Below are 19,802 nucleotides of genomic sequence, written 5' to 3' on the forward strand. Positions count from 1 at the left end.
AGCAAGAAAAGTAAAAAAAAAACATTAAGCAAAGGTGCACTTTTGCAAAAGCAGATTCACCGAAGCACATTACAGTGGGGATAAGGAAATATATCCTTTTTGCCACTGTAGTGCGATCTCGGAGTTAGTATATTTAAGTAGGGAGGTGGGGGCACAGCACCCCCCCCACACAGGGGGTGCAGGGGGCTTGTCCCCCTGCAAAATAGTGTTTAAAGTAGGGGGGGGTTCCCAATTCGGTGAATCGGCTTTTACGAAAGTGCACTTTCGATGTAGTGCACTTTTGCTTAAGTGGGTTTTTACTTTTCTTGTTTGAGATTGTGAAATTTCGATCAAGAAAAGTAGACGCATACATACATACATATATATATGTGTGTGTGTAGCATGTCCTGTGGTAGGAAAGCCTTGATTATCATATGCTTTTTAAGCTGATTTTTCAGAAAAGCTGTGGAATGCAATGATATGTGTATGCTGTGAGAGGTGCAACAATCCATACCACATAGGTGCTAATGAGTTAAAACTCCTGGTGCATCCCATGCAAGTACCTCAGTGTTTAGGGACTTCTCAAAAGCAAATCTTGTTCATTTACATGAACAAAATAAATTCCACTGTAATCTTCATTCAGTGGATTCTATTGTTAAAGCTGCTATCTATGCCTTTGGCTTCTACTCCCATTTAAGTAGTTGTACTGATAAGGCAGTCTCTGTCTGCACCAGATATAATGTAATACACAGAGAGCCATGATTATGTTCCAATACTGGGGAAAAAGACAACCTTGTTGAGTGCTACTGTAGCAAGAAGTGCTTTGAAAGGTGCTAATCAGTTGCAAAGCACCTTTCTAAGCACTGTTAATATCAAGTCTCTTGCCAATCACTGAGTCCTAACAGTCCCCACTAAGGGCTTTACCAGCTTTCAAAACCAGTAAAACATTTTACACTTTTTTTTTTCTTTTTTGTAACCAATAGTACTCAAAGCAGCATTACTGTTGATATGAATTTCTTGGTTTCCATGTTTCCAACATAGTAATGAGATTACATTTGAAGACCCGATCATAATCTTCTATGGGAATTTTAAAAAATAGCCCCTATGGTAGAAAATCCATATAAACATATTATATAATAAGAGAAAAGAATTGCTTAATTCTTAGAAGAGGTCTCATTCAATGTATCTTAGTCACAGTTACATACATGAGTAAAGAGTTTTGAGAGTCATTTGGTAGCTCAAAACTGATTATGGACTTAAAATAGCCACTAAAACCAAAAAATGACTGAAAATCTTTTTTTTAAGTATGTGAGAAAGAACACCCAACAATTTTTGAAGGTTTTCTCAGCTTTCTCAAATGTTATCTATGGGCCTTGATTATTACTAGGTTGCCTGATTATCTGTGCAGATATGACCTATCTGAATTCCTGTTTAATATAATATTTTCCACTGGTTATACTCCTGAAGCTTGAGCAATTACCATTGAATTGTCATTACAAAAGGGTGGTCCAACCATGGACCCTGGTAAGTGTAGACCCATTAGTCTCATTTGCCTCACATGTAAAACAATGGAACATGTCAGACCTCACCAATCTGGACTCTGGACCCTCATTGATTCGGCTTTGTTATAGGAAGGTCCTGCATCCTTAAGCTCAATAATTACGTTGAAAAAGTAACCAAAGTAGAGGATAAGAGTTATGCAGTACGCGCATCATAACTGGACTTGGGCAAGGCCTCTGATACTATTACCCTTTCAGGAATTATTGACAGACTGATAAATCTGAATATAAACCATTATGTCTTGTGGTGGATTGCTAACTAATTGTCTGTCTGAACCCATGTAGTAAGAGTCACAGGTGCTACTTCTGAAAACAAAAAAAGTTAGTAATGGTATACTACAGACCACAGTGTTGGGCCACTCCTATTTGGCATCTATTTCTCAGACCTTCAGGCCAACAAGGGGGCAGGTTTGGCATGATGGTTAAGGTTTTTAATTCTTAGACACAAGGACTAGGGTTTGATTTTGACTCTAGGTTTTGGCTAAGCTTAAAATGGTCCTTCAAGATAGTTAGTGCAGTATTCCTCTATGAGCACTCCTCACCTCTGTTTGCGTTAAGTTTGCAGAAAACTGTAAATTGTTTGTTATTGTTTGATTTTCCCATTGACTCAAAGTTGCTCTCATGTTATTAATTGGTGCAAGGACAATGGTCACAAGTTAAATGTAAAAATTTTCTTGGCTGGCGAAAGCCAGGGTACCTTTTTGGCTAGGCTTGTATAGGCCCTAGGGCCAATATTCTAGTACCTACCTATGAACCTATGTAGCATCATTCATTTTGGTAAACAAAACATTTTCACGTACCATATAGGTGACACATCTCTCCATTCTAGCTCTGTTGTAAGGGGTCTAGCCACTTTTGTTGATGATTCCTTATCATTTGACTATCATGTCTCCCAAGTAATTTCAAAAGCCTTTTATCTGGCTCATCTAATTTCCAAAGACATCTCCACTAGATCTAAAGAAGTCTTAACTCCCTTTTACACATATCTCAACAGACTCATTGAATGTAGTGCACGTTTTGGCATATATTTGTCTAAACATTTCATTCAGTGTAAGAGACCACATAACTGACAAGATCAGTGGCCTAAAAAATCTTTGTTTTCACAACAGACTGACAACCTTCTGTCTGTATTCAGTCTCTTAAAGAGCCTTCTGTGATGATCTGTATTTATCCTTTTGAGCCTTGAATAATCCAACCTTCTTTGATGTATTTCTTCAAAGAACAAATGATACCTCAAGTACCAGGTTAAAGGAACTAAACTTTCATCAACAGATGAATAAGTCATGGCATGATAAATTTATATCCCAATGTATCCATCACCTCCAGAACAAACTTCCACTTTGTGTAAAGCAGAGTAGCACCCTTACTATCTTCAAGGTAAACATAGATGATTGGATGGTCATCCTCAAATTCTCACCTGGTCTGTCTCATCTTGTGCTCCTTGAGGCTGGAGGGAACTTTTGACTAGGCTTATAGTGGTCTGCAGACATTTCCTAGCACTTACCTATGATCCTGTTATTGCAGGCAAGGAAAAGGTAAGCAGATGAAGGGCAAAAAGGGAAGGTACAGCAAGAAGTGACAGGAGATCAGAAGGGGAAGTCGTGGCTGCAGAACTTGTTGCCTCGAGACTCCTTAAAAACAGCCATAACTAAGCTCATGTCTTCTCTCCCCTGACCCCTGTCTAAAATCCCACCATAACTTTGTCCTCAACCCAAAAATAGGAATGTTAAAAGCAATACGTAAGACATTGGGAAAGCATCACAAAAGAGAAATGTGTGTTGCAGATCATCTCTCAGGTTTATAGACTGCTTAAGAAAATGAACAATGTCAGTTATTTTCAATTTCTTACCAAGAGACCCAGATCATGTGGTTCCCCATAGTTCTATTGGAGCTCTTCCCAGGAGACCAGAAGACTTCTACAGGGTTCAGCATCCTTGCAAACATTTGCACAAGATCCCAGTATTAGATTTACTTGTCACAGGGATCCAAGCTGGTCCCTGATGCTTCCTGATGGCTGTGAAAGCATGATATAAACTGATTTGGAAAGATCTACATACATGCAATAATGACCCCAACTTTTAGAGCCATAAGTGTTCAAACCCACATGATAAAGTCTCAAAAATTCATTGTTGAGTACGGTTACTGGCGGCATCACTGTGACAGTCTGAAGGCTGAATGAATTAATCTTGTCTGTATTATTTTACAGGAGGGCAAACATGCAGTTAATTTTGGGTATGATGGTCAAGCTACAGCACCTAGGGCTACTGCAACAAGATCAGTTATCAGGAGACACTTCTGCCTAAAGGTACACTTTCTGCTGAGGATGTCAAAGTGTAGATTCTCAGTGCACCTTTAGGTAACACACTCACAAGAAATCTTGAAAAAGATGGATTTGAAGGGGAAAACATCTATCCTTCTGTTTTCACATAGAGTAGAAATTAAAGGCTGTCCTCATGTTGTTCCCCTTTTCAGAGGAAACCAGTGTATACCCAAACTCCACTTATTAAATTGCCAAAGAAACCAGGAAATCCACGAGTTAGAAGGCCAAATTTAACACAGAACAAAATGACCCATAAAAAACTAGATTAAGCGCTTTCATCTCCCTTCCGGAGACTTCATCAGAATCAAACTGCAGCTTACTTTACCCATTAAAATACTTATCCATCATCCCTCATTGGTTATCTAATTAACTACATAAGCTATCTAATTAATGAAATAGTTAAATAAATGTTCACTAATACTCTTACATTCACAAAATATATAAAAAACATTTAAAAGTCATTATTTAAAACATGATGTTTAAAATTCTCTGTGTGAAAATATTGTAAATAAATAAATATTACAAAATGTTTTCTAAATATGTGTTTATATATTTTTCCTAGCACCATATGACAATACAATAGCAGCATAACATCCTAAAACACTGACAACTAGACATATGTATCTTTATATGTATGTAATCTCTATATATAAAAAAATCTAAAAAACTCTATATATAAAAAAATTCTAATTCTAAGATAATTCATTCATTTGATCTTTTTGGGTTGGAAGCTAACAGTTTGAGGGCTGGGATAATGGAGATATGGTCATTTAACCCTAAGCTGTTACATGCATCTAATCTCAACTGCCAGACCATTTCTCAATACTCCACTTTAGTTTCCCAATCTCCCCCCGACTGTGTTTCACATTTTCCACCACCCAAAATTTATAGTCAGCTTTGTCACATGTTAAAATGTGTCTGTATAGGGCAATCTGAAGTAGTTAATTTCATTTGTTCATTAACCTGTGGGTATCGGATCCATATCGGATCCGAGCCGGCAGCTTCAAACAGCTAAGATCCGAGCTCCAAACTCCTCCCCCTTACCCATAATCCCCTGCCAACCCTCTCTGACCCCAGATCTCGTTTGCCGCGGTTGAATCAGCAGCTTAGAATGAGTTCCAGGCGTGGGAGTTAGTCGTTTTGTGTGAAAAAATTCTTATTTTCTACCCCTTTTTTCTTGTAGCTAAATTACTGTTGCGTGTTGCTCCCTAGTTAGAATTTTTAGTTATAAAAATTGTTAACTGTTATCTTTAGTGTAGTTTAATTTCCTCCCCGTGTGTTGAAGGTGTGTGTTGGGCCTTGTGTGTTTTTTAGTCAGACCATGTCTGAGGCCCCAAAAACCTTCTTCTCTAAATGCACCGAGTGTGGCCATAAGAAATCCCCAGCGGATGGCCACACTCGGTGTGTTATCTGCCTTGGGGTTGACCACCTCTCCTCAGGCTGCACTATTTGTGCAGCCTTCAACCCCAGGGCCCTAAAGGACAGGAGGTCAAAGTTGATTCTGGCAGGACTTTTGCCCCCGGACTCGACTTCGTCCTCCTCTCCCTCCGTAGCACCTGCCGCGGCAGTGCCTCCTTCTATCCCTGCTCCCCTGGCCGGGACTCATCCTCCCACCTTAGGCCAGGAGGACAGGGAAGCAAGGCGGGAGAGGAAAAAAGAGAGACATCACAAGCGCCGGGCCGAGTCTTCCTCCTCAGCTCCGCCGGCTAAACAAGCAGCCTCTCCCAGGGCTTCTGGGCCTTCTCCTTCCTGGCTCCATTCACCTCGTTTCTCCCCGGAGCTGGAGGAGGATACCCGGTCACCTTCGAGGTCATCGAGCCGGCACTCCCGGCCTGCCTCACTGGCCTCTTCTAAGTCCACCCGAAGCTTGTCCGATGCAGATATGGACCGGATGGACTGCTTAACTGCAGATAGGAGTGCTCCTGCCTCCCCCCCCCTCTGGGGGGGAGCTCGACCCCCTTTTTCAGCCCGATTTCTCCTTCTCCGACTCACTTCCAGGGGTTCTGAGCCTTCGGATCCGGGTTGCATAGGAGCCGGGAGAGGTTCAGTGCCAACAGTACCTCGTACTTTGGCCCCAACTGCACCCTCGAGTTTGTTGGGTCTCTTTTCGGATCCGAGCTCTCGGAGCCGAGAGCTGAGCTTTGGATCCGGAGGTGTCAGTGTGTCTTTGGCTCCGTCTCGGTTGGAGCATACTGGCCCTTCGGATCCGATTGCTTCGGCACCGACTCCTATCCACACATCGGATCCGAGGGGACTGCTCTCGGATCCAAGAGAGAGCAGTTCTCCTTCGGCATTCGATGTTGTGGAGAGGGTATTGTCGAGGGATTCGAGGCCCCAGGCTCCTTCTACGGTTCCCCTTGCACTCTCTCTCAGACAGGCCTACCTTCCATCACCCGGCCCCAGGGACAGCCTGCGCCTACGTCCCAGATGGTTCCCTTGGAGGAAGTTGGTGAGGCCTCTTCGGACAGCCCACCGAGGAGGTTTCTCACAAACATAAGTGCAAGAGGAGGCACTTGGACTCACCTGAGTCCTTCACAGAGGACACAGATTTAGAGGAAGGGGAAGGTTCCCTAAGGTCACCCCCCCGAGGACGTCTCCTTCGGAGACATCATGGAAATGCTTCGAATTAGAGGGGGGTGGTCAGCCCAAAAACCTTCCACGGATGAGTCTGTGTTTCTGGAGGTGTTTGACACAGACCCATCTACCTCTTGGGTGTCCCCTCCCACCAATCCCCTGGTAGATCTGATTACTACCAGGGCATGGAAGGAACCGGACACTGTGGAGCCCATTCCTAAGAGACCAGATAGAATCCTCAGTCCCCCCACTGATAGAACGGTTTGGAGCAAGGGTGCTCCAGTAGATGCCATGTTGGTGGCGGCCGCCACCAAGAAGGAACTAGCCCAGGAGAGTTCCTCGGTCCACCCTCCCGACAAGGAGTCTCGGACGATGGACTGCCTGGGGAAGCGGATGTTCGCTTCAGCTACCTTCTCCTTAAGGTCGCTGAATTATATGGCACACGTAATACGACTCCAGCTGGATCTCATCAAGGAATACGCCGGGTCACCCCCAGAGTCCATATTGGCCGAGGTTAAGAAGGTATTCTCAGCTCGAATGGCCACTCTTAAGTCTATTTCGAACACCTCTATGCAGCTCCTTTCCCATGCTATGGAAGGAGCCGCTAGAGCTAGTGGAGCGGGCTTTGTCTTATGACAACGTGCTTGGCTCCGCCTTTGCGATTTTGCGGAACCCTTCAAGGTGTCCTTTGCAAATGCCCCATTTGACGGTTCTTCGCTATTTGGCAAGACCGTCCGCAACACGCTTGTCCAGAGCGAGAAAGATGGGAAGACGTCTGCCGTCGGAGTTCGCTTATCGGCTCCCCAGAGGTCCTTCTCCAGAAACCAAAGGGGACAAAAGAAGATGTGGTTCCGGAAGTCTCAACAGTCCCGTTTCGCTCCGGACCCCTCGTCCTTCAGAGGCAGAGGAGGACAGGGTGGACGCCGGCCCAGAGGCAGAGGGGGACTGAAGAATTTCGGATCGAGAGAACCCTTTTCTGATCGGCCTGCGCAGCAGCCTGAAGGGTTATCCGACAGTTCCACTCTGGTGGCAGTCAGGGGGCGCTTCTCGAGGCACCTAACAGTTTGGAAGTCCATTACAACAGATCGCTGGGTGCTTCGAATCATATCCAGAGGTTACAAAATTCCCTTTCTGTATCCCTCTCCCAAACCCCGGAGCCTCCCCGATGTCCCACCCAATCAAAGGGAAGGCAGCAGCCACAGAAATAAACCAGCTACTAGAAAAAAGAGTGATCCAGCACGTCCCCCGAGACCAATCCGGATCGGGCTTTTACTCCAGGTTCTTTCTGGTGCCAAAAAAGACGGGGGACTTAAGGCCAATCCTCGACCTGTCCTTTCTAAACCTGTCAGTGGCCAAAGAGAAGTTCCAGATGGTCACCATTCAATCCATTCTCCCACTCTTACAGGAGAATGACTGGATGTGTTCGATAGACCTCAAGGATGCATACTACCATATTTTGATGGACAGACGATCCAGAAGGTTTCTCCGCTTCCGGCTAGGAGCCAGCCACTACCAGTTCAGGGCCCTTCCCTTTGGTCTCACCACAGCCCCCATGGTGTTCAACAAAGTTTTGGCAGTTGTAGCGGCCCACCTGAGACTCCAGTGAATACAGGTCTTCCCGTACCTGGACGACTGGCTCCTGACCGCCCCCACCAGGCATCTACTATGTTCAGCCAGAATTTACTTCCTTCACTTGGCCTCCCGGCTGGGAATCACAATCAACCTCAACAAATCTTCCCTTCAACCAACCCAGATCTTAGACTTCATAGGAGCCAGGTTAGACACAAACCTATTGAAAGTCTTCTTAACTCCAGACCGGCTTCGAACTGTGAAGCTCGACGTACTGGCCCTTCTACAATCCTCGGCTCCTCCAGCAGAATTGGTTCTGAAGGCTGTAGGTTTCATGGTTGCAACAATCAATCTGCTACCTTTAGCGCGCTTCAACATGAGGATACTACAATGGACCTTGCAGGTTCAATGGTCCATCCTGCAACATCCACTGAGTTCACCCATTTCCCTCAGCAGGGTTTGCAAGAAATCCCTGCTCTGGTGGATCCAGTCCCTGGACCTCCAGAAAGGGCGTCCCTTTTCTATGTCACCACCTCTACCACGGTGACCACGGATGCTTCTCGCCTAGGGTGGGGGGGGGGGGGCACTGTTTAGGCAGAACTGTCCAAGGTACCTGGACCCATTCAGAGACCTTGTTGCATATCAATGTCCTAGAGATGAGAGCGGTGCTTTTGGCGTTGCAGGCACTCAAGGCCCTTCTTCCTTTAGGGACAGTTGCAATTCAGACAGACAGCATGTCAGTGGTCTGGTATATCAACAAACAGGGGGGAACCAGATCCTACCCACTTTGTTGAGAGGCCATGAGAGTTTGGGAATGGGCGATCTCCACCAACCGCTTTCTCATAGCGACGCACATTCCGGGTCGGTTGAACATTTGGCAGACAGGCTGAGTCGAACCATCCTCTCACCGTACGAGTGGTCTCTGAACCCCAGAATAGCAAAGCAAATCTTCCTCAAGTGGGGTCAACCTTGCTACGATCTCTTCGCGTCTCCTTCGAACACAAAGTGCAGCGACTACTTCGCTCTAATTCCCCCACCAGGGGAATCCCCCAGAGACGCTCTGGTGCATGTTTGGCCATCCGGTCTACTTTATGCTTATCCCCCTCTTCCCCTAATGCTAAAATTCTTATAGAAATTCCGTCGGTTGGGGAGCAGAGTGATCCTCATAGCCCCATTCTGGCCTCATCAAACGTGGTTCCCTTGCCTATGGTCTCATCTAGTGAATCCTCCATGGATTCTAGATCCCACCCTGGATCTGATCTCTCACCCACTAGGATTATCAACACCAAATCTGGACAACCTCAAGCTCACAGCTTGGTTGATCCAGTTCCAGTAATAGCTAGGACTCCCGGTATCTCGTCCTCTGTTAAGGCTATTTTAGTAGCCGCTCATAAACCTTCCACGAGAAAGGTTTATAACAGCAAATGGAAATGCTTTACAATCTGGGCGGAGCATAGAAAATTGGATCCCTTTACAGCTCCGATACCAGCAGTGTTAGATTTTTTGTCAACTTTATTCGACCAAGGTGCTAGCTCTTCTACAGTCAAAGTCCAATTAGCCGCGATTTCCCATTACCATGTGGGAAGTGATCTCGGTCCCTTAGCCTCTTCCAAATTATGTAAGACTTTCTTAAAAGGCACTTTCCTCTTAAGGCCTCCGGTTAAAGACGCAGTCCCTCCATGGGATTTAACCCTTGTTCTTCAGTCTCTGACGGCCCTTCCGTTTGAACCTGCAGCTTTGGTGGATCTAAAATATTTATCTTGGAAGACAGCCTTTCTCATTGCTATCACTTCAGCTAGAAGGGTTTTGGAGATTCAAGCCCTTTGCGCCAAACCTCCATACTTGGTCTTCCATAAAGATAGAGTTGCCCTCAGGACCAATCCCTCCTTTCTACCCAAAGTTGCTTCTGAGCCCAATATCAATCAATCTATTAATTTACCAGTTTTCTTCCCAAATTATCAAAACAGGGGTGAATACAAACTACATTCTCTGGACGTACACAGGCAATTGAGATTCTACTTGCACAGGACTGCTGAACATAGGAAATCTGATCAACTCTTTGTATCCTTTGCTAAATCCTCTTTGGGCAAACCAGTATCAAAAGTTACACTGTCCAGATGGATTTCTCAATGTATACTTCTTGCATATAAGAGTTTGGGCCAGCCTGAACCTGAAGGAGTCCACGCTCATTCTACCCGATCGATTTCTACTTCTGCTGCCTTTTGCTCCAGAGTGTCCTTGGATGAAATTTGTTTAGCAGCCACTTGGGCTTCATCCCATACTTTCATTAACCATTACAAGTTGGATATAATTTCCAGAGGGAGAGCATCCTTCGGCTCTGCAGTGCTCCGGAATAATATCCTTCCATGAGGACCTCCCAAGTTTGGGTAGCTGGGGACTCTGTCCCACAGGTTGATGAACAAATGAAGTTAACTACTTCAGATAAAGAAGTTATGTACTCACCATAACGTTCCATCTGAGTAGGTAAACTTCATTTGTCAGCAACCAACCCCCCCCCCCCTCCATCCCCCTAACCTATAGTGCGTCCTAGAAGGATTCCTTGTCCTTTTTCTCCGGATAACACCAGGTTAGGATGTGCAGGTGATCCTTTGTTTTGTAATATTCTGTGTTACTATAGCAAACTCGATCTGAGGTCAGAGAGGGATGGCAGGGGATTATGGGTAAGGGTGAGGAGCTTGGAGCTCGGTTCTTAGCTGTTTGAAGCTGCCGGCTCGGATCCGATATGGATCCGATACCCACAGGTTGCTGACAAATGAAGTTTACCTACTCAGATGGAATGTTATGGTGAGTACATGACTTCTTTTTATTCTCATTTTTTTCTGGTTATGTCATACATATGTTCATATATGCGTAGTCTTAGGTTGCGCTCAGTTTTCCCCTATATAGTATGCCCAGCATGCAATACAATAATCAAGGTATACCACCCCTCTGGTGTAGCAACTAGAATATGTCTTGCTTTTAAGTTTATATGAAATGCTGGGCATACATAAATCTTTAGATCCTGCTATAAAAGGACAATGGGAACATCTCCCACATTTGAAAGTACCAAGCTTGGGACTTGCCCCTCCCTTATGTTCTCCCTTTTTCTTTTGTAAAATTTCTTTTAAATTGTAGTTCTTCTTGTAAGTATATCTGAGGGGCCAGCATCGAAAGAAATAATTATTGTGGAAAAGTGTGTGCTTTTTTTAGAGTAGAAATTATCCAGACAATGGCCCTATCGTCCCATTACTGGTGGCAAGGAAAAGATAGGCAACCAAAATGTAAGAAAGGTTCCCAATAAAGAAAATGGCAGTCAGTGCAGAAAGGAAAGGAAAGACTGAGGGCCCTGTGGAATAAACCCCTAGCAGGGAGCAGCAATGTGTACTAATGTATTTATGTATGCTTCTGTATGTTCCTCCTCCATACTAAAGCCCCTGAACTTTTAAACCTCCTATCCATTCCCAACTCCTAAGCATAAGAGTTCCAGTAGCACTGTTTTCAAAAAAACTTGCCAGACATTAGTAAGAACAAATTGGCTGTACAAGTTATATTTCTAGGTGACATGCTTCAATTCAAGTCACCAAGTGCAGAAAAATTCCCCAGTTCTCAAAGACCACTGATAAAAGTCCTGCCATAGCAAGAATGAGTAGAAATAGTGTCCAGAGGAGGAAAAGCAAAGGCTTGTACTCTAGACTGCTTCAAAGTGGACAGTGAAGATCTGTCCTAGATTTGTCAAAGTTAAATAAGTTTCTGAAGGTCACAGAATTCAAACAGTTGTCTCTTCAGGTTCTCTTGCTCTTCCTGGTTCCTCAGGATGTGATGGTATGTCCTGATATACAGCATGCCATACCTGCATTTACCCATACACAGAGACCATACATGCTTCCTTAGGTTTGAATCTGGGGCTTCCATTACCATTTTTAGCTTGTTTTTGCCCCTGCTGATCATCAGCTCCCCTCTACTTCCTCATCACTAAGGTCAAGAGTCACTAAGAGGGACTATCCTGTGGGCAACCATTGGGGTGGGCTGATTTTTTTTTGTTGCCCCATATCCCTGCACATGCTCACCTAGTGCAAGGAAGGAAGGAATGTGAAATGGGCTGTTTCTCTAGATGTTCCTTGCTTCTTAGAGGGGTGTTGCCAACACGTAGCCCTAATCACCAAACTTGGGGCATGGTAGGTGGCTTCCCCAGTCTCTCTTAGAGACGTTGTCTCATCCCATTGTGTCCAAGCACATGCCACTCTCCCACTCACCCTTGGGAGAGGTGAGTGGTCCAAGCCCTTTGCTCTTCTAGCATTCTGCATACTCCTCTAGTTCCAGAGTAGTGATTCTTACCTCTGTCAGCAGGGCAAGAGAGAGAAATATATCAGTGCAAAGAGATTATGGCAATTTTTGTAGCACTGAAGGCAGTCAAGACCATCCAAAATCCAGGAGTATTGCATCTCTTGACAAGATAACAGATAACATAACAGTCATAATGAGCATAAACAGACAGGGGTATTTGCTCATATCTATTCTGCAGGCTGGCAGTGCAGGCTTAGCTCTACAGTCAGTCTTTATCATGGTCTGTCCTTCAAACAATTTCTAGCAAACTCTCTTATGGATTCATTATTAATTAAAAACCTATGCAGATCCTCAAGAACAGATGCTGGAAAAGTATATATTTTTGGAGCTTCCATATTGGTTGAGTATACCATAAGTGGACCTTTCTGCTTCTCTGAGCAGCAGACCACTGAAAAAATTATTCTCTAGAGCACAACATTGGCAGGCTTGGGCAGTGAACATATTCTGATTAAACTGGGTAGTTCTGTGTCTGTGTGAATGCCTTTCTATCCTTTATCCTTGTGTGGGGTAGAAGATAAAGAAGAGGTCAGAATTATACTGATAGCTCTCTTTTTGTCAAGGCAGCATTGATTCTTTCTTCAGTGGAAGATGGCAAAGGAAGAACCCTTTTTCTTAATCCAGTGCATGGAGTCCATGGTACACATAAACCTGTCTTTCTTGTGAATAACAACATGGAAGATATGACACATACACTTTGGGACATGTTAAGTATTATGAGGGAAGCTAAGAGGCCAGTACAAGGTAATCCTACTTGGCTAAATGAAAGACATTCTTTTCCACCTCTAAACGACAGAAATATCTATGGCACTACAGTATCTGTATGAGTTATTTGACACTTGGCTGCCTTATGTCCCTGAAGGTATGTTTATCAGTTGTTTCAGCCTGCCTTGCCCAGGAAACCCCTTAGCATCTCTTCCCCCAGTTAAACTACCCCTAAAGAGGATCTTGGACCTCGGCTTCCCTCAGGAAAGAGATTACTTTTTTCCATCAGATTTGAGTTTTGTGCAAAAGGGTTGACTCTGGCAATATTTGAGCTAGGCTAGCTGCTAATTTCTGACTTGGAAAAAAGCCCTGCTTATTGCAAATGCTTCTGCCTAGATAATTCTTGAAATCCAGTATCTAATGTGTAAAGAACCTTCCTTAATATTCCAAAAACAAAGAGTAAGTTTACATACTATTCCCTCACTCTTGCCAGAAGTTGTCACGGAATTATTACCAAGCCAAGCTGTTCAGTTGTCTGTATGCTTCCCAAATACTCGGAAGATGGAGAAAATTTTAGGAAGAGAAAGAAGCTGCTCATCTCCTTTGCTGCAGATAAAGAGAAAAAAACAGGATCTAAACAACCATTTAAAATATCAGTCACTATGTTTCTTTTTGTTGCACAGCTCATGTTAAAATCCCACATGGCTGAACTCGGCAAGGGGTCCAACAGCTACTGCCACCTTAATCAGAGGAGAGAGTACACTGGATATTTTGGAAGCAAATACTTAGTTCTCAGTACATGCATTCTCAAAACAGTGCAGGATGAACATTTTGTCGAGGCCCACTGCTGGATTTGCCTTTGCCATCCTACTGGGACTCCAACATCCCTAATCTGACACTATCCAAACCTCCACACACTGGGAAAGCTTGGTTAATCACCATTTCAGTGATGACTATAACAGTGATCCATACGAATAATATTGTACAGTTGTGTAAGGATCTTACAATAGAAGTAGATGCGCTAGTATGATCACAGTTGCATTACTGTTTTCTCTCCCTCCATCACTTTGATCCTATTCAGACATCTGCAATGATTATATATTTCTAACACAGCTGTACTTTCTATTCATCGAAATCAAATACTTCATTAATGTCACACATCAGTATGTTACCTGGGTCTATATTAGATCACTGAATGCTTAAAAAAGCGAACGGTGATTGATCAAACTTATGTAAGCAAAAGCTTAAAATATCAAAGCAACAGAAACCCGAATTTTTTCCTAGGGAAAGAATTCGGTTGTCCATTTCTGTTGCTTTGGTATTTTCAGTGCTGTGGTGGAAAGTTATGGGTCAGGTTCAGGTAAGTGTGCGATTGTGTGGATGTGAGTGTTAGGGCGGGTTAGGTGAGTTAGGGTTAGGGCGTGGGTTAGATATGTGTGTGATTGTGTGGACGTGAGGGTTAGGGTAGGTTAGGTGAGTTAGGGTTAGGGAGCGGGTGAGGTGAGTGTGCGATAGTGATGGACCTTAGGGTTAGGGTTTGGGTTAAGGTAAGTGGATAGTTAGTGGTGTGTGTATAGTTTAGTGTAGGGTTAGGTGTCAGATTTTAGGTGTATGTGTGTGGATTGCTGTTTGTTTGGTGTGCTTGTGTTGTGTGTATGTGTTTTGGATCAGTGATTTTTTTTTTCCCTAGGAAAAATCGCTGTTCTGACAGTTCGAGATTGTAAGCTTTCGCTTACATAAGTTTAATCAATCACTGTTCGCTTTTTAAGCATTAGGTGATCTAATTTAGACCCTGTTACCTTTATGCTTCTTGGATTTCTTACACCAATCCATAAAGTACATTAGTAGCACCAGTTATGAAACAACATTATTCATATGACAAACACACCCTTGTCAATTTGGATGTATCTCAGGAATATTCTGTCTGTACTGTTCGACGTTTGTTAGTATTTTAGCAACTATATTGATGAAATGGACTCTTTGTTATCCTTGTGGAGTAAGATGGTGTTTGTCTTTGCTATTGCGTTAGTCATCCATCCTTCCAATTCGCACTCGTTGAATACTCTCTGCACTTCTGTTTTACTGCTGTTCTGTTATTTATTTATTTATTTGGCATTTGTTTACCGGGAAGGTCCATTTGGTCATGAATTGTCTTTTCAGCGAAAGGCAGGGGAGAAAAGTTCCAACATACATAGTTCAATTAATAAACTATATATTGTCACATGAATTGCAGTAACAAATAGTAGAATCGACATAAAGGATAAATAAAATTTTGATCAGAAAATCATACAGTGAATGTTGACCAACAATCATAGGATATCGACCACCTAGTGAAGTACAATCAGTAGTGATAACCAATGGTAAAGATGTTAAGCATTTTTAATATTGGCAAAATACTAAGAGAAAGGAAATATATTTTGCAGTTGGGAACAAGTTAACTGGTGCTCTGGCTCATAAGAGAAGGGAGGAAAGGAAAGGGGGGAAAAGAAGAGCAAGAGAATGAGAAGGAAGAAGGGAGAAGGAAGAGAGGGGAGAAAAATGAAGAGAAAAGGAATGATGGGGAGTGTCAGCCTGGTGTAAGACATGTACAGAGCCATGATGTAAGGAGAAATCTCTTTAGTATTGAATATGTGAGTACAAGGCATTGCTCTAATATCTGTAGGAATACTGTTCCATACCTTGGCTACTGAGTAGGAATATAGGCAGTGACCGATAGATTTTTTTGGTTTATGGATTTCAAGGAGGTGTTTCTCAGATGAGTGAAGAGGGCAGTTATTGAGGTAATAGTTAAGGATGGTGCTGGTTGCTTAGCAGGATGAGGATTTGTGTACCATTTTATAAGCAAGGAAGAATTGTGTAGTAAGGTAACTCAAGCCAGTTCAAATATCTTAGGACAGAACAGTGGTGGGAATTGTATGAGTCATTGGCTGCAAATCTAGCTACTTTATTATAGCAGAGCTCAAGTTTTTATATGTATTGGCTAGAGTAACTCTTGAGGAGTTGGTAAGGAATTTTTTTGATCTATAGGGCATGTCCAATTTTGGATGTGTTGTTTTTATGCACTTTTGAATATGAAGATCAAATTTCAGTTGATCATCTATTATGATACCAAGTATAAGAGTTTTGATCTATAGGGCATGTCCAATTTTGGATGTGTTGTTTTTATGCACTTTTGAATATGAAGATCAAATTTCAGTTGATCATCTATTATGATACCAAGTACCTTTGTGTGAGGTTCAACTTCAGTATTGTTGAGGGAGGATGTTTTGAAGGTATCTTTTATGTGTTTGGGATTTGGGGAGAGGTAAGAGCAGTTTTGTTTTATTTGGATTTAAGAAAAGCTGATTGTCACTGAGACTATTTTCAAAAGCCTGCAGAGTTATAAATTGCAACTGGAAAGGACTGTTAGATAAGCAAATGACAGTGGAGTCATCTGTATATTGTATAAGTGTAGCTTGTTGGGGGGATATATGTAGATCATTTATAAATATGTTAAAAAAGAGAGGGCCAAGTACGGAGCCTTGTGGGACACCTGTATTAACCGGGAGAAAAGATGCGTAGGTAGAGAGCCATTTAACTGATTGAAACTAGTTAGATAGGTAGCTAGAGAACCAAGTACTGTTGTACTGGAAAATCCTAAAGCAGACATTTTTGAGAGTAGTTTGGTATGTGAGACTGTATCAAAAGCTTTAGAGAGATATAAAAAGAGGGAGGAAACTAAATTGTTGTTATCTCTGGTTTTAATGATGTGGTCCAAAAAGGAAACAAAAGCAGTTGTTGTGCTGTGATCTGGGCAAAAGCCATGTTGGGTAGAGGTGATAGATTTTCTGGGAGAAAGTATTATGAAAGTTGTTTATAAATACAGTTTTCTAAGATCTTGGAAAGAGAGGACAAGATTGCAATTGGTCTGAAGTTTATTTGAGTGGAGGCTCCCCTTTATGAAGAGGAAATGATGTAATTTTTTCCCCCAGAGAGATGGGACATATGACTCATGAATGGATCTATTGATTAAAATAGAGATTGGGTAGACAGTAGAGGGGACAACAATCTTTAGATATTCAGATGGGAGGTTGTCTATAGAGGGTGAGCTGGGCTTAAGTTTGTGTAATACATTTTTATATAGGCAGTAGAGACAGATTTTAAGTTGAAAATGGCATTGTTAGAGATTTGAAATTTGTCAGGGGTGGCTGGATTCTGTACGGAGTTTTGGATGAGGGTATCTATTGAGTATGTAAAGTGTTAGTTAAATTTAGAAGCACTTTCTAAGGGCAAATGTCTGAGGAAGGGTTAGGGGTACTAGGAGTCCCAGGATGTAATATTTTCTTGATAGTGGAGCAACATTTTTGGGTGTTGTGTTTTTGGTTATCCTGTAGGTTGAAGTAGTAATATTTCTTATCAGTACTAACTTGTTTTTTGTCATGTTTTGAAGTTGGTTGTAGGTCTGTAGATGAGCTTGGGATTTATATTTTTGCCAGCGTCTTCAAGGTATATCACTCTTATGCATTGTGTACTGGAAGGGTATAGCCAGGGTGACTGAGTGAATTTAACTCTCTTTTCGTAGGAGCGAGGCTATTGAGAATGTCAGTAAATATTGTATTAAATTTTAGAACAGCATTATCCAGTGGTAAGGAATTGAGAATGGAGCAATTAATGTTATCAAGTCATGTTGTTAAAAGTTTGAAATTGAAATCTGTGAGGTTATGGCAGTCTTTATAAAGGTGCTGTTTGGTATGGTGAGTTGCTAGTCTCTGAACATATGTGGGCTGGTAGTCACTGAGGGAGTTTGGGAAGGTTTTTGGAGAGACATAAAGGTTTGAATTTGAGACTAGGATCCAGTCTGAAGTAGTCCCGGTGTTGTTAGTTCTGTTGAAGTGAATATGAGAAGTTATGAGTTGTTTGAAACCATGTAGATTGATACTAGTGGAAGGGTAGTCTGATATGAAGGTTTGCCAGTTAATATTGACATCACCAAGAATTATTATTTCATGAGAAATGGAAGTAGATATGCAGTGATGGATGTCTTCCAGAATAGGGATGTTATTTCCTGGGAGAATATATAGGGCTGTTATACATAGTGTTTTATGCTCATTTAATTTACAGTGAGAGACAAGGGTCTCAGCAGAGAGGAATGTAGGAAGAGAAAAGGAGAGACAGAGATATGGTTAGAAAACATGATTGCTGCACCACCAGCTTTTTTATTTAATCTGTCAGAGTGGATGATAGTATAACCAGGGGAAGAATTTAAATGTAGTTTGAGTCAAGTGTCTGTAAAATAATAATATCTGATGAGTAATGAGTGATCCAGGAATGAACTTCAGAAGCTTTGTATACTATGCTTTGAATATTCATGGATATAATTTTCAAATTTTTAGTAGATATTGTTACAGTAGAAGAGGGAGTGGGTGGAGAAGAGAGGCATTTGGGACCTGGGTTTGGGTGGACATCACCACATGTGATCTTTTTACAGTATGCATACAGTAGTGAGGCTTTAGGTATGTTAGTGTTAAATTTAAATTTGACCTTATATGGGTTGCTAGAAGGGTGAACAAATTTATATCTGAAAAAGAGATGGGGTAAGCCAAATAAGCTAGAAGCAATAGTGATAGTTGGCTGGCAATTGACATAGGCTGTGTGAATAAGGGTAGGGGATTGAGAAATAGGTGAGATAGGTATCATATAGCATGTAAGGTATCATAGTAGTAGTAGGAGTAGATGTGTGGATAGAAAGATGAGGAGCATATTTGGTGTGTATTAGAAACAAGAGTCTTGAAGACAGTGATGGAGAATAGATGGTAATGTAAATATAATTACATTATAGAAGGTAATAAAAAGAATTAGGAATTTGAATAGGTATGTAGAACATGTGATTCTAAGAATGTGTAGTAGAAAGAAGGCTGAAAGGACAGGAAAGAGTACAGCTGTAGAACTATAACATATATAAAGGAGAAAAAAGAACAAATGCTGAAGAGAAATGTAATAAGAGGTAATAGTGGGTGTAAACAATGAGATGGAGGTTGAAGAGTGCTGTGGGAGAGAGGTATAACTAGATAGGTGAAGCCTCAAGATGGAGATATGGATAGTATGATTTGAGTAGTGGGTGGTAGTGACAGATGAGGGATAGTAGAATGAGAAGTTGCTTGGATAGGAAGAGGAGGAGTTATGCACAGGAAGAGGAGGGTTGTATATATGTATAAAGCTAGGGATAGTGGGGCTGGGTGTGAAATGGGGGTTGGGTAGGGGAGAGGAGTGAACCCACGTGAATGGATCAGGCTGCACCAGCTGAAATGGCAAAGAAGTATAGAAGGAGAGAAAAAAATAACTATCAGCAAAGTTAGAGATGAGCAAGGTAAGAAGTGTTATCTGGTAGAAACAATAAAAATATGTCAGTAGAAAAGCTGTTAGGAGAAAGAGCAAGGTAACAAATAATAGAGAAGTTGCAATGTTACATAATCTTAGTAATTATATGGGGGTTAGCAGAAAGAGTTTCAAATCAGGGGGTTAACCAGGTGCAGGTGTAGTTAGTAGAAAAGCCTGCCTAAAGAGATACTAAGTACTGCAATTTATTATTTGTGTTATGTTTCAGTAAGGGAAAGGTCACTATTTACATGTTACAAACAGTGAATGCATTGGAAATTATAGGGGATTCAGACAGATTTATACTGTAGCAAAGAACAAGTAAGGTAAGGCAAGGCAAGGTAAGGTAAGTAAAGTGGGGGAAGACTTTTGCAGTGGGTATATAGTGTAGAATAGACAAG

At 42.2% G+C, this 19,802-nt stretch overlaps 1 protein-coding gene across 2 annotated transcripts in view; it reads left to right on the forward strand.

Annotated features, from left to right (window-relative positions):
- The window catches only part of LOC122802910 (nectin-1-like), a 2,017,182-nt gene that overhangs the window by 1,257,173 nt on the left and 740,207 nt on the right, over positions 1-19,802 (forward strand). The gene's annotated exons all lie outside the window — the stretch shown is intronic.

The sequence above is a fragment of the Protopterus annectens genome, chromosome 5.part0 (assembly GCF_019279795.1).
Source record: "Protopterus annectens isolate FY-2018-M chromosome 5.part0, PAN1.0, whole genome shotgun sequence".
Classification (NCBI taxonomy): Eukaryota; Metazoa; Chordata; order Ceratodontiformes; family Protopteridae; genus Protopterus; species Protopterus annectens.